Below are 14,830 nucleotides of genomic sequence, written 5' to 3'. Positions count from 1 at the left end.
AACATGGTTCAGCACCACCAGGTCGGTCACCTGACTCGGCCCAAGCCATCGCCCTCTTTCTTGTTTCCCCATGTTGGGCGAGTCTCAGAGCAGAGGCAAACAGTTGGGCGGGCAGAGGGCGCAGCGTGTGGGTGATCGCTAGTGATGGATGGTCCAAGAACACCAACGATAATATAAGAGCGTTTTGACAGAGGGAGCACTAAGATAAATCCTTCGCCTACTTCCCACTATCACGTGTCCCGTGAGGCTGTGATGTCCTGTAGTTTAAGGTTGCTTCATCACCAACCGATAGCATTGCCGCTTCCTCCAATGTCACGCTACTTTCGCCTCCAAATCCCTCGCTTATTTCTACTCTTAATGGAGCAGTTGGTAGTCTCCGCCGGTCAATTTTCGTCCCACCTTTCCTGATTTTTTTTGTACTTCGTCCCACCTCCCGCTACCCACAGTTCCCCCGCATCTCACCTCCGGACCGACAAAAAAAACACCCAGTTACAACAACGCCCTTTCTGAACCGGGAAGGTTCACAGCTGGAAAAACGACCTAAAACGATTTAACACGGTTAACCTACGAAATTACATCTGATCGTACTGAAACAGAACCTCTAAGACCGGAAAATCGCCGTGCCCTCGATGCCATTGCGAGTCGCCGCCGCCAAACCCTTTCTACACGCATCTTCCGTCCCCGCCGCTCAAACCCTTGGTCGCCGTCACGAACGCTGAAACCGTAGACCTCCTTCACGGCCTGTTAAAACCGGTGATGCCGCCGTCCGAGTGCAAAGATATTTGTTCAGCGGATCCGTCGCTGGTCAGCGGATCCAATCGCCGCCGGACACTATCTGGACCGGCGGTTGCAAATTTAGGTCGGGCGTTTATGTATTCTAACCTTTTCAATTTCTACTGCTAACTTCTACAACTCTTGATCTCTGATCTGTACCGTGGTTATACTGAACAAAAACTGACATTGTGATCTCGGATCAGGACCATGGTCGTACTGTGCAAGATTTGAGAACCTGAAATCAAAAAGTACATGTTGCGTCACCATTCAATGACTTTGACATTGTTAAATTACACCAACATGTCTAATATGCCGAGGCCATACCTGTTGTTCTCATTTTGTCAGCCCCTAATTCTTGCAGGCGGTGAATCATCTCATTGCCGGTGTCAGTATAAGCATCAAGTGGCAAAGGTCATTTTTTTTACGTGCACATAACTGACAGGGAGGTGGGGCTGGTGACGGCCCTCCGGGACGGTGTCATCAGCAGCAGCATCTGGCAAGTGCATCGAGTTTGCAGCTCACAACTTCAGAGGATCTCCAGTTTCCAGCCCCAAAACAGCATCACATGCAAACAGTGACACAAACATAAGGTAGTTATGACACTTGAATCCAATAGTTTCCATGCAACTGTTAAGGATCTTATGCCAACAGTAAATAGTCAATGTTTCTATTCCGGGTGATGTGAAACATGGTTGAAATTGATTGAGTCGAACTACAGTCTGACTATATACAATAACAAGGTGAAAAAACTTGACCCTCCCAGATGAACCACCGTTTTGAATTGGAAATAAAACCATTCATCAATGTATCAACGTAGACGCACCTGTTTTTCTCACTTTGTCAGCCCCTAATTCGTGCAGGTGGTGAATCATCTCATTGCCAGTGTCAGTATAAGCATCAAGTGGCAACAGTCATTTAAGTTTGGGGCTGGTGACGGCCCTCGGGTACGGTGTCATCAGCAGCAGCATCTGGCAAGTGCATCGAGTTTGCAGCTCACAACTTCAGAGGATCTCCAGTTTCCAGCCCCGAAACAGCATCACATGCAAAAAGTGACACAAACATAAGATAGTTATGACACTTGCCCGATAGTTCCCATGCAACGGTTAAGGTTTCTATGCCAACAGGAAATAGTCATGTTTGTATGCCAGATGTTCATCAGATGGTTGAAATTGATTCAGTCCACCTACAGTCTGACCATAAACAATAATAAGGTGAAAAAACTTGATCCTACCAGATGAACCACCATTTTGAATGGGAAATAAAACTTGGCCTGACATTGCAGACGTACCAACTACCAACTATATTGTTCTCATACTCTTTAGACAATGCACACTACCTGTTCAGTAATTACAATGCTCTGGTGGCAATTGCTATGCTGAGAACACAATGATTCTATAGACTCATGCCAGCACACCATAAATGATTACCATATTGTCATTGCCACTACAGCAGTTAAATGATATAGAACATCTATAATCCCTATATTTTATTTTGAGGACGGCTACTATATTGTCAACGCACGAGCAGTCAAATGAATCCTCATCCTTACTTCACAGCAGGCAGAGGTCATTAATTGTAAGTTGTGTGTAATTGCATAGGTCCTTATGGGTAATTCAAGAAGCAAGGCGGTTGATCAGCAACCAGAAGAGGGCGTTACTACGGGTATGCTGCATTTCTATGTTATTCGCAAGCTTTTATTATCATCTTTTGCAGGCCTTAAAAGCTTGATAACTGTTGAAGTTAATTATACGGGCATGCTTCTAGCTATCATAATGTGCTACACATGAGTTCTGTGCATTTCTGATATTCACAAAACTACATCATAATGCTTTTCAGGCCTTACAAGCTCTACAATAGTTGAAGATAACAATGCAAGCATCTTACCCATAGTTCAAAATGGTGGGGATATTGCTTGTGTGAATATTGTTGGTAATGTTGCCATGTAGATACGACGTTTATATCATTGTCCTTATATTCATGATGGTTATTACTCTACAGATTTAACATTGTCGTTTCCGGATGGAGAGCATAATGAGGCTTTATTCACCGATCCGAACATAAAGAATTTGGATTTTAGTATAAATGAAGGTGGTACTCGCTCAGCCGCATTACAAATACCTTAATATATTTGATTTACTTTTTTTACTGGGTACAACTCTACAGGTGGCACAAGTTCGCAACGGATTAAAGACCATCATGATGATTCATTGTTGGGTTCCAAATATCCAAGTCTTGATTGGCGCACGAATGTAGCTGGCAGAAATACTATTGGTACCAACTCATACTTATTTAAATTTCCAATAGTGCACTTAATAAAGGTCAGTTTCATTTACAACATGTATCAATTTTGTCATATTGGTAACCTATAGGCGGTGAACCTCCAAACGAAGATAACGATGGTCTGACAAAGCTAACTGGTATTACCCACGGATGCTTATCTAACATCGATTCTGACCTGATATACAGGTGGTGCAACAAACATTATGGTCTTTGTGTTTAATGATTTTGACATGTTGCAGACGACATCAGATCCATCGATCTAAGTCATATATCAAAGGAACCTGACCAAACACAAAGTCGTGCAGCTAAGCATATGAAAAAAATCCAAGACATTGTGTTAGATATAGAGGTTCAACAGCCCTGCTTGTCGAAATCTGGTAATTTGTTTACCTACATGTTGATGAATAATATTTGCGGCATTTAACTTGTGGAACTGTTTTCTTATATTTTGTGCCAATGTCATCTCCATGAGTTGTAGACAAAATTTTGCCACATGCAGTGGCTGTTGATATTCACTAACTACCATATGTTGAATTCATTTTGTAGACCATAGGGAACTTAATAACGCGTGGAGGCGTGAATCTTATCGCATTAGCAAGACACCAGTTTTGAAAAAAAAAACTAGTTGATGGACACACGGTTGAACGCCGTGCCCTAGGTGATATCACGAATGTTCGTCAACCTAGACTTGTGATCTCGGGTACATGATTTACTCATTGTTTATCACTATTCATGCGTGGCATCCCCTTGGTATAATACTGACCTATCATTTTCAATCAGATGACCTGAATGTCACCAAAGATAATGCCGCAACAATGAAAGAAGATCATAAAAGAGCTCATGCAAACGCCCTTAGGAGAGCTTCTTGTCGTAGTAAAAAAGAGCGTGCTCTCGAAGAAGATAAACTCCGCGCCACTATTGTATCTGGTAAGAATCAAATGTTCTAACCATTATCAATATTATCTTCAAGTCATTTCTTAACTATTAATTTTTGGTCATATTTTATTAACCATGTTTAACCAGACAACCCAACTAGCTCCGCCTATACAACATTAGCGCATTCTGACTCAGCATTTAATGATACATCTACGGAGACATCTTGGCTGGTTAATGACAATGATCAAAATGGTAATCGACTTGTGAATAATGTTGTCATCAATGTGGTCAGATTACGTTTTACTCACTACATGTAAACTTGGTATGTCATAATATAATACTGACCTATCATTTTGAGTCAGATGACCAGAATGTCACCAAAGATAATGCCGCAATGACGGACGAAGATCATAAAAGAGCTCATAGAAACGCCCTTAGGAGAGCTTCTTATCGTAGGAAAAAAGAGCGTGGTCTCGAAGAAGATAGACTCCGCGCCGTTAATTTATCTGGTAAGAATCAGCTGTTCTAACCATTACCATTGTTGTCTTCAATTCATTTCTTAGCAATTAAATTTTGTTTATATTTTATTAACCATGTTTAACCAGACAACCCAACTAGCTCCGCCTATACAACATTAGCGCATTCTGATTCAGCATTTACTGCTACATCTACTGAGACATCTGGTCTGGTTATTGACAATGATCAAAATGGTAATCGACTTGTGAATAATATTGTCATCAAAGTGGTCAGTTCATTTTTTTCTCACTACAATTAAACTATGTCCTCAATGACACCAGACGTTGACGAGAGTATACTTGAAGAAACGTGTCATATAACCGAGGAAGATCGCAAGAGAGATCATGTAAATGCACTTAGGAGAGCAGCTTATCGGAGGAAAAAGGATAAGTTAATGGCAGATGAAAATCTATGGCGACTATCTAATTCAGGTAAATATGGTTGTTATTCATTTATATAACATACCTTCTCATACCAACATTTGCTTTACTTTCACCTTGACTGACAAATAACCATTGTCGTAGACACGACTTAATTTAATTGATGCAAATAGTCATATGCTTGATCTTAATGCAAATTAATTATTTTTGAGTACGAGAAGAATGTTCTGATATTCATTACTCACTAAAACATTATTTTCACATGACAACATTACCCCCTCGCTAATGATGCTTGCACACCTTCTTTTAAAAAGCCACCGCTGATAGCCCTAACTATACAGACTCATTCCATGATGATGCAACATTATTGTCTCCATCATTAGACGCCTCCGGTGTTACCCATGACACTGACTGAGCTAAAAGGATACAGAGAAACTCTCATAGCCGAGCATGTTATCAGAAGAAAAATATGGAACTAACAGTTGATGATAGAGATGTTTTGAATGAAAAGTTACGAGGGTCACGCGTGCAGCGCCGCAAAAGCATGTCCGAGATTCAGAAGGGGCAGTCAAGTGCTCAAAGGAAGGCCTCTTATGCTAAAAGGAAAAACACCCCGTGCAAAGAATCTCTCGCACTCCCACGTCCTGACATTACCATGTCAACTTCTGATAGTCTCGTAGTCCCCCTCTCTCGAGCTGGCGACGATGATTCATCGGATGGCGACCCTCCCGCGGTCATGCCGAATTACGGTGTTTGCACCAATGGTATGTAAGATATTTTCTTTGGTTCTGTTGCAACTTCTCATCAACCTTGTTCTAACATAATGCGGTCTTTGTCACATTCTCAACAACTATACCGCAGACGACATCGATGTGTTCCCAGAGCCCATCATGGGCGATGAGCCGACACCAGCCGAATTGATGGATGAAGAGTACTACATGTATCGCGACCAAGGTATGGTCAAGTCAGATTTTGGAAGGCTAGGATCTTCATTGTAGCTGTAGTACTATGTGAGTATTATTTTCATGATCATGTTTCAATGAATGCCTGTAGGATCCGATAATGACACATTCTAGGATGAAGATGAAGCTAGCATGTCGTCTTTTATACCTATCGAGGTTGATCCATTTGACTGTGTGTACACAAACATACCAGACAGCACCCACGTCCTGAAGATCGACGCAAACTGCAAACACTGCAAAGCCAGAAAGTTTGTTTCTGAGACTGACGGATTCTGCTGTCGCAATGGACAGATCGAGCTTAAACAACCGGAACCAATCCCAGAGCTTATGAGGCTATGGTCCAGCATGGATGCAGATTCCAGACATTTTCGTGAGAACATACGGTTTTTCAATGGGCATTTCGCCTTCACAACCCTGGGCGTCAGCCTTGATGAGAACTACACAAACATGAAGTCTGGGGTGTACACATTCCGGGTACACGGAACCATCTATCACAATGTGCATTCGTTCAGGCCTAGCTCACGTCCAGAACATCTGCAGTTGTACTTCTATGATGACGACCCAACCATAACCCATCATAAGGCGGCCACAAAGCAATTAGACCAAGATGTCGTGAAGAAGATAGTAGACATACTTAAAGAAAATCCATACTCCCAGCAATTTAGGAGTTTGGGTGCACACAAGGACAACCTTGATGATTATAGGATAGACCTAAACACCGATAAGAGGCTTGACCAAAGAACATATAATAGACCATTGTCATCTGAGGTTGCTGCAATTTGGGTTGAGGGCAGCGACCTGGCAAAAAGGTTTGACCGCAGGATAACACTTTATGGTAACAACAATGAAAGGCATAGTATACGCGTGTCATCCGGAGCATATGACCCGTTGTCTTATCCCCTATTTTATCCAAGGGGCGAACTAGGTTGTCATCCGAAACTACCTAAACGTAATGTTCCTTGGGAGGCTGTACTCCATCCTCAACTTGTCAATGATGATGATGAGGATGCAGATATGACATCTGTGTCCCTTTTTGATTCAATACATAAATTATTTTTCACATACGTCATGCCTTTGATGCTATACCATCGTGTGCAGAGGGAAATAGTAGGTTGTGCGTCTCCGTCAGAGACTACTACTGTTATATGCTGCAGACACGGCCTGCAATCTTCAATTCCATACTCTGTGGAGCACGACTGCTGCAGCAATGGGTTGTCGACATGTACGTTAAGATTGAAAGCTGTCGGTTGAGGTGGTACAGGAAGAACCAGACGCAGATTCGTGCCGACTTGTATAAAGGAGTGGTTGATGCCATCACTTCGGGGGAGACGCGAGCAAGCGCTGTTGGGGTTAGAATAGTGCTCCCTGGAACATACCCTGGTGGCGACCGCGACATGAAGAAGAGACATATGGATGCCATGGCAATTGTCCATACATATGGGAAGCCAGACATCTTCCTCACCATGACTTGCAATCCTAAATGGGAAGAGATAACAAATGAGTTGATGCCTGGTCAGACGGCGCAAGACCGACCTGATATTGTGGCTCGTGTGTTCTATGGAAAACTAGAGCACATGAAATACATGTTGTTCAGAAGCATATCCTGGGAGTTGTAGTCGCTTATGTATACGTAGTCGAGTTCCAAAAAAGGGGCCTCCCCCATGCACATTTTTTGTTGATCATGGACTCAACATATAAGCTTATCGTCCCGGAGCAGTATGACCGACTCATTTCCGCGGAGCTCCCAGACAAGCATAAGTATCCGGATTTGTATGCAATGGTGGTAAAACATATGATGCACGGACCATGCGGTGCTCTCAACCCGAAGAATGTTTTCATGCAAGAAAATGGTTGCAAGTGCAGATATCCACGGCCATTCAATGAGAACACAGCATAGGGGAAGGACTCATACCCAGTTTATCGAAGGAGAGACGATGGAAGACGTGCTAAAGTCTGAGGGAAGATGCTAGACAACATATGGGTTGTGCCTTATAACCCATACCTACTGCGGATGTTCAATTGCCACATCAACGTTGAGGTCTGCTCTAGCATAAAGGCCGTGAAATATCTTTACAAGTACATTTACAAGGGCCATGATAAGGCTTCTTTCAGCATTGATCAGCCCGACGCCGATGGTAACATTGATGAGATCAAGAGATACGTTGATGCAAGGTGGGTCACCCCTCCGGAGGCTATGTGGAGGATATTTGGATTCCCACTTTGCGCCAATTACCCGCCTGTCTTGCAGTTGCCTCTTCATCTCCCAAATATGCACAGGGTTGCATTCAATGCGCATGCTGATTTGAAGAATGTTGTCGCATCCGAAAATGCTTCAAAATCCATGTTAACTGAGTATGTCAAAGCTAACTAGGAACACCCTTGGGCTAGACATATATTGGACAAGAATTTTCCCGGAAGCTTTACGTGGCAGAAGAAAAAGAAGTATTGGAAGCCGCGTGTCGAGCGTTTTCAAATTGGCCGCATTGTGTCTGCCAATCCTGCCGAGGGGGAGCGATACTACCTGCGTGTGTTGCTTAACCATGTTACTGGCAAAACATCCTTCAATGACTTGCTCACCGTGGACGGCGTGCTATGTGGGAGCTTTCGAGAGGCTGCTGAAAGGTTGGGACTCATCGAGGCAGACAACACGCTCGACGACTGTCTTAATGAGGCTGAGCATTGGGCGATGCCATGTTCACTTAGGAGGCTTTTCGCAACCATCTTGGTGCACTGCGAGCCAGGCGACGTGCGTGGTCTATGGGATCGGCACTTCGAGCCTATGTCAGATGACTATCGTCGATCACGCACGTCCCCTGACGAGGTTGAACAGATGGTGTTGCTTGACATTAGGGGTATGTTGCAGTCCATGGGTAAAGACATTGTTGATTTTGCTCTTCCAATCATAGATGATGCATTTGACCCAACAGAAGGCGAGGCAAGAGAGGTTATCGAGGAATCAACCGTTGAGTTTGACGTGGATGACACAAAATTTTCATCTTCACTGAACATGGAGCAGAGGGTCGCATACGATGAGATACTAGGGGCTGTTGAACGCAGTGATGGGGGTGTATTCTTCGTTGATGGCCCTGGAGGTACAGGGAAGACCTTCCTATATAGGGCGATGCTTGCCACTGTGAGGAGCCAGGGCAAGATTGGTATCGCTACCGCGACGTCCGGCGTCGCCGCTTCTGTCATGCCTGGCGGCAGGACTGCCCACTCAAGGTTCAAGATCCCATTGAGTTGCGATGATGGAGCCTCGTGCAGCTTCACCAAGCAGAGTGGGACCGCCAAGCTGCTACGGATGGCCTCATTGATAATATGGGACGAGGCCAGGATGACAAAGCGACAAGCGGTTGAGGCATTGGATAATAGCATGCGCGACATCATGGGAGTACGCGACCGACCCATTGGAGGAAAGACTGTTGTTTTTGGTGGCGACTTTAGGCAGGTTCTTCCGGTCGTCAGAAGGGGGTCGCGGGGCCAGATAATTGATGCAACCCTCCGAAGTTCTCATCTATGGAAGGGTATGCGACAGCTTCGGCTCATCACCAACATGAGGGCTCATAATGACACGTGGTTTGTCGATTACTTGCTAAGGGTCGGCAATGGCACTGAGGATGTCGATGATCAAGGCAACATAGTACTCCCTGAAGATGTTTGTCTGCCGTCTACTGGCGAGGTTGACGACCTGGAGAAGCTTATTGACCACGTATTTCCTAGTCTAGACGACAACATGGCTGATTCAAAATACATGACATCTCGAGCAATCCTTTCCACAACCAATGACAATGTAGACAATATAAACATCCGCATGATAGAGCGTTTTCATGGAGATGAAGTAATCTACCATAGCTTTGATAGTGCGGAGGATGACCCATATGGCTACTATGCTCAGGAGTTTCTGAATGGATTGACTCCTAATGGTCTTCCTCCGCATGCTCTCAAACTAAAGCTGAACTGTCCTGTCATACTTCTAAGGAACATTGATCCAGCTAATGGACTGTGTAATGGCACTAGGCTTGTTGTTAGAGGTTTTGAGAAGAACACCATTGATGCAGAAATCGTGATTGGACAACACGCTGGCAGGAGGGTCTTCCTTCCTCGAATACCTCTCTGCCCATCTGAAAATGACATGTTTCCGTTCAAGTTTAAGAGGAAGCAATTTCCTATAAGGCTTAGCTTTGCTATGACCATTAACAAGGCTCAAGGGCGGACCATCCCGATTGTTGGTGTCTACCTACCCAATCCCGTGTTCTCACATGGTCAGCTCTATGTTGCTTTGTCTCTAGCCACCGCGAAGAGAAACATAAAGATACTCATTCAGAATGAGAAGCCGAAGGAGAAGACCAAAAAGCAAAAGGACAATCCAAAGAAGCGAAAAAGAACGACCGTGTCCTTACTGACCTCGATGAAGAACATCGTCTGCAAGGAAGTCCTTACAGGCTGAAGACCGACTACCATCGCAAGGCAGGTTTTGTAATGACATGTTGATTACTCTTGCGATTGTCAAGACATGTTGTAATTCGTTTTTGTACAGCTATCTTTTTTTTCCGTTTTTTGGATAGCTGGATGTCTACTCGATCAACTTGAGCTACGCACTGCAGTTCAATAATCAGCCGTCGTAATGGCACCATCATCGCTGTTATGGTTTTTCTACTATAGTTGTTTTTATTGCAAAATGCACATGCTGATAGAAGCGTCTTTTTTTGTGTGTAATATGTGATCCAGATTTAATTATTGGCCTGCTAAATACCTTGGACAGTCAATGAACTTTTTGAAATTAGCCAAGTTATCACACCCGTTCTTATTTATTTTGGTAATTTGATATTATAGTTTACTGTAGACTTATTGGCGTCCTTATTATATATCTATTATTCTGTTATGTTAGAACTAAAAGATTCAGATTTTTTTGAATTAGAAGTACAACACACGCATCAGATCAGTTTGTGCAACTTTTGAAATAGTATTTTGCATATGTACTTTTAATAAATAATAAAATGCGTGTAATGCATACATTCTAAATAATATATATATAGAGCTCATTATATATAGAGCTCCAAGTCCATTCTAAATAATCTAACCGTAGCAACATGAATTTATAAAGGAAATTACTATAGATATATAACTCCTAAAATTTAAGCTTGGATGACTTTTGATATATTCAGCCACGGAGATTGTTTAGGTTGCTAATCCTTATTGACCTGGCCGTTTGTGACAGTGTTGTCATGTGGTAGTTGCCATAGTGCCCAGAGGTGTGTCTGGAACATAATACTGCATCCAACATTGAAGTGCAATTGGCTAAAAAAAATATTCATGTGGACCGGCAGTTATTTTTGACATCCTACCCGGATAAAAAAACTGGTATAACCATATCTGTACTTCTGTGAAAATGGTAGCTGAACATTTTTTCTACTGCATTTGTATTACTAATGAGATGTGTTTCATGTTTTTTTTCTGTTCTTAAAATACATTTGTAGATGCCTGTTAGGATGCCCGTGCGTTGCAACGGGGCCATCTCAACCTATCATTATGTGATGACTTAACATTTCAACCCATCTTCACAATTTGAACAGACGGTTTCATCAATAGTATTTGAAGAATTTGGTGTGAAACTTGGAGCAGAAGTTGGATATACAAAAGGATTTGAGGATGAAACAAACTCCGTATGATATAAGTTTTGATTAGAGATTAACATTTTTTCCTACCACTTAGCATGCAGGTTATTTTTTAATGGCATGTTTAAAACATAACCTCAAACAAAAATTAAAAAGTACTTAATTTTACAAAATGCAGAGTTATTAATATATATCCGAAATATAAGATGTCAATATACAGATGTAATATCCGGAAACAAATAATATATTATCGGCATACTTAGTATTGATTATGGCATGTGATCATATCCGGTGTTTACATAATGGCATGTTTGGTGTTTTTCATTGAAATATACTACTGGGTTGATCACGCCGAATCACAACTTTGATCCCATTGAATAATTTGTGATTGTGATCAACTGAGTTGATTCATTTTCCGATTTTGTAATTATTGTTTCCTCTTAAACATCTATAAAATGCTACACCCTTCTACCAGCCATACCCAAACCAGACCGCTCTAGCACCCTTGCCACTACAGCTTAATTTGACATGTCGTCTTCCAACAGCATCGATGGGGCTGATGATAATCATGAAGAAGAAGAAGAAACGAGGGAGCTACACCCTGATGATCTTGGACAGCTGGAACAAGATGAGGAAGAACCGAGCCGAGATGGGAATGTTGGGGAGGGATCTGCACCGAGATGTAAGAAACTAAAGATGCATGAACGTAAACTTCCTGTTCAATTCCCATCCATGCTTTCGTCGAACCATTTTGATAACCTAATCCGACATCGTGAGGTGCATCACATCCCTCGTGCACATGTCCCCTCAGGCTAGGATATCCAGTGTGACACGGGGTCAAGTGCATCGAGGAAAGACGTTTGGCAGGCCAACAACTATGAGATGCTGTAGGCACAAAAGCATACCAACATGTTGGTGCAGGTTTTGATTGAACACATAAATCATTTGACGAAGGTGGTCGAGAAGCATATTCAAGCATGTGACAAGAAGCCACCACCAGCTGATAATGACGAAGCATAAGGAGATCTACAATAATGTTGAGATGATATATTGTATTTTTTTCATCCAGTGTAACCGTTTGGACTTGAACAATAATAAAGTTTGATTTTTCAGTTAACATGGATGTTACCATGCTACCTGTGTAATAAATATGCTCAATGACAATCTGATCTCCCCTTATATAGATTATTTATTTCCCTGATTACGCTCTAATTTGTTAAACTAATTCTAGCGTCACCAAAAAAACAGCTTAATATGACAATATAATTTGTCACCCTAATTCTTAGCCGAAAGTCCTCATTGCAGGCATTCACAGGATCTCGGTCATATCTCTATGTGCACCTTCTGCACACTAGGGTCTCTCGCTGCCGTCCAGCTGTCTCCTGGTGACGCCACACCGTTGATCTCCTCCGCCAATCCACTACGATCCTATACTAATCCGTGTTACAGGTTCGTTCATGTGGCCTCCAATGTTTTACTCAAATCGAGCAGAACATAGTGGCTTTTGTGCCTCTAGGTTTTCAGGCAGAGGCAGCCACGCCGGCTAGGGATTGTCAATTTATGCTGCTCTGTATGGCAGAGAGAGCGCGTGTTTGTGAGAAAGGCTTAAGGGCCAGAGCAGCTCTATCCATATGTGTAATTTTGATGCCGACGAGCAGCAGCAACCAGGCCTAACGCGTTGAGAGAGATATAGAGATTAGCTATAATTTTTACGTTCAGAATGATCCCGGTGTTCTGTTGCTTGTGCTATAATGCATACTCAGAGAGCATTTGCCTAATAACGTTGATGCTAATGCATTCGCATAAATGGGCGTGTTCTACTATTGTTTGAGTGTTGTATGTATGTGTGTCATTAAGACAGTCGTAAAATTATGTGTTAGGCATGATATATGTGAAAACACAAAAATTGTCTATTGTCCCATAGCTACGCACGGGCATTTACCTATATCATAATTTTATATATCATCAAGGTAATGGAAAATTCAAATATAATATAATTAATGTGAATATCAGAAAGTTTAATAAATATCCATAAAAAAGAAAGAATGTTATTCAAAGGCAAGTGATAATCAGATGCGTTTTCACAGGCAAGTGATCATTTAACGATTTTGGTATGTACGTTTCCTTGATTAATAATAAATATTTAATAGGTTGCCGAATATTACATATCTGAATATAGATATATCACCCACGGGGCCTATCCAGCCAAAAACAAATTTTGGTCACTATTTAATTTTCCCGCCGCCCACTATCCTTATATCTCTACTCCTAATGACTGAGTTGGTAGGATTGCGTCCACGGTTTATTTTCGTCCGGTTTATTTTCGTCTGGTTTATTTTTGTTTGGTTTAATTTGGTCTCTCCTTCCATCATCATATCCTCACGTTGATTTTTTTCACCCTCCCAATAAAAACTTTCTTAACATTTACAAACTTTCCCAATAAAAACTTTCTTAACATTTACAAACTTTCCTAACCAGACACCGTCACAAACGGGCAGGTACAGAAATCACATTACAAACATTAAAACCCTATTTTCATGAAAATCAATTCAAAATCCTAACTTTCCTAACGCATCGATTCTTACCTTTCCTATGTACCTCATTGGTGCCCCATCGATGCCCCCTCCCACCAAATGTAAGTTCTTTCATCCCCTCGCACGATCCCCTCGAACCACCGTCAAAGTAAGGAAACACCCAGCGCCTTTGTTCCAAATCATGCCATTTTAGTCAACGCCAAGCTGCTCATGGCCGGGGACGCCGTCGTCTTCATGCGCCGCGCCGACGGGGAGCTGCTCGCCGGGATCCGCCGCGCGCCCAGGTACCCCGCCGTCTCCCAGCAGGCGTCCGAGGGCGCCGAGCGCCGGCCACGCAACGCGCGCGCGGGTCCCGCCCGAGGAGGTGGACGAGGCCGTGCGGCTCGCGGCAGAGGGCACGCTCTTCACCGTCACCTACTACCCGCGCCAGGGCGCCGGGGAGTTCGTCGTGCCCAAGCAGGAGGTGGAGGACGCGCTGATCGGCGCCTGGGCACCCAGCGTGCAGGTGCGCATGAAGTTCCTCGACGCCGAGGAGCGCCGCTCCGAGTGGAACAACGGCGCCGTCAAGGCCGTCGAGTCGTCGACCCCTCCATCTGGCGCATGCTCGAGGTACATCTTGCGTCCATACATCCATCTCTCCAGTCAATCCATCCGATCATTGCGATAATTGTCTGGTTGATCGATGGAGTCCACCTCTGTTTGGTTCAGGCATGCTTGCTTCAATTTGTTTGCTCTGCCATTCAGTATGGAGTAGCCCTAGATGTTCACCATGCTAGCGACTCGCCCGTCAAACCGCAGAGATCCCTCGCATGGAGTAGCCCTAGATGTTCTAGGCCACCACCGCCAATCCGGCGAGCCTACGCTGCGACCGTTCATGGCGCCTGGGGGCAATG

At 43.4% G+C, this 14,830-nt stretch overlaps 1 long non-coding RNA gene across 1 annotated transcript in view; it reads right to left on the bottom strand.

Annotated features, from left to right (window-relative positions):
• Positions 1 to 514: 514 nt before the first annotated feature.
• Positions 515 to 14,830, bottom strand: part of LOC119278439 — a 32,960-nt gene continuing 18,644 nt past the window's right edge. Inside the window, exons 13-14 of the long non-coding RNA XR_005137787.1 lie at positions 1,099 to 1,784; positions 515 to 1,009 (exon numbers count right to left, since the gene is read on the bottom strand). This is a non-coding gene — a long non-coding RNA (uncharacterized LOC119278439). The remainder of the gene's footprint in view (positions 1,010 to 1,098; positions 1,785 to 14,830) is intronic.

This window comes from Triticum dicoccoides, chromosome 3B (genome assembly GCF_002162155.2).
Source record: "Triticum dicoccoides isolate Atlit2015 ecotype Zavitan chromosome 3B, WEW_v2.0, whole genome shotgun sequence".
Classification (NCBI taxonomy): Eukaryota; Viridiplantae; Streptophyta; class Magnoliopsida; order Poales; family Poaceae; genus Triticum; species Triticum dicoccoides.
This window is presented reverse-complemented; position numbering and strand designations above follow the sequence as displayed.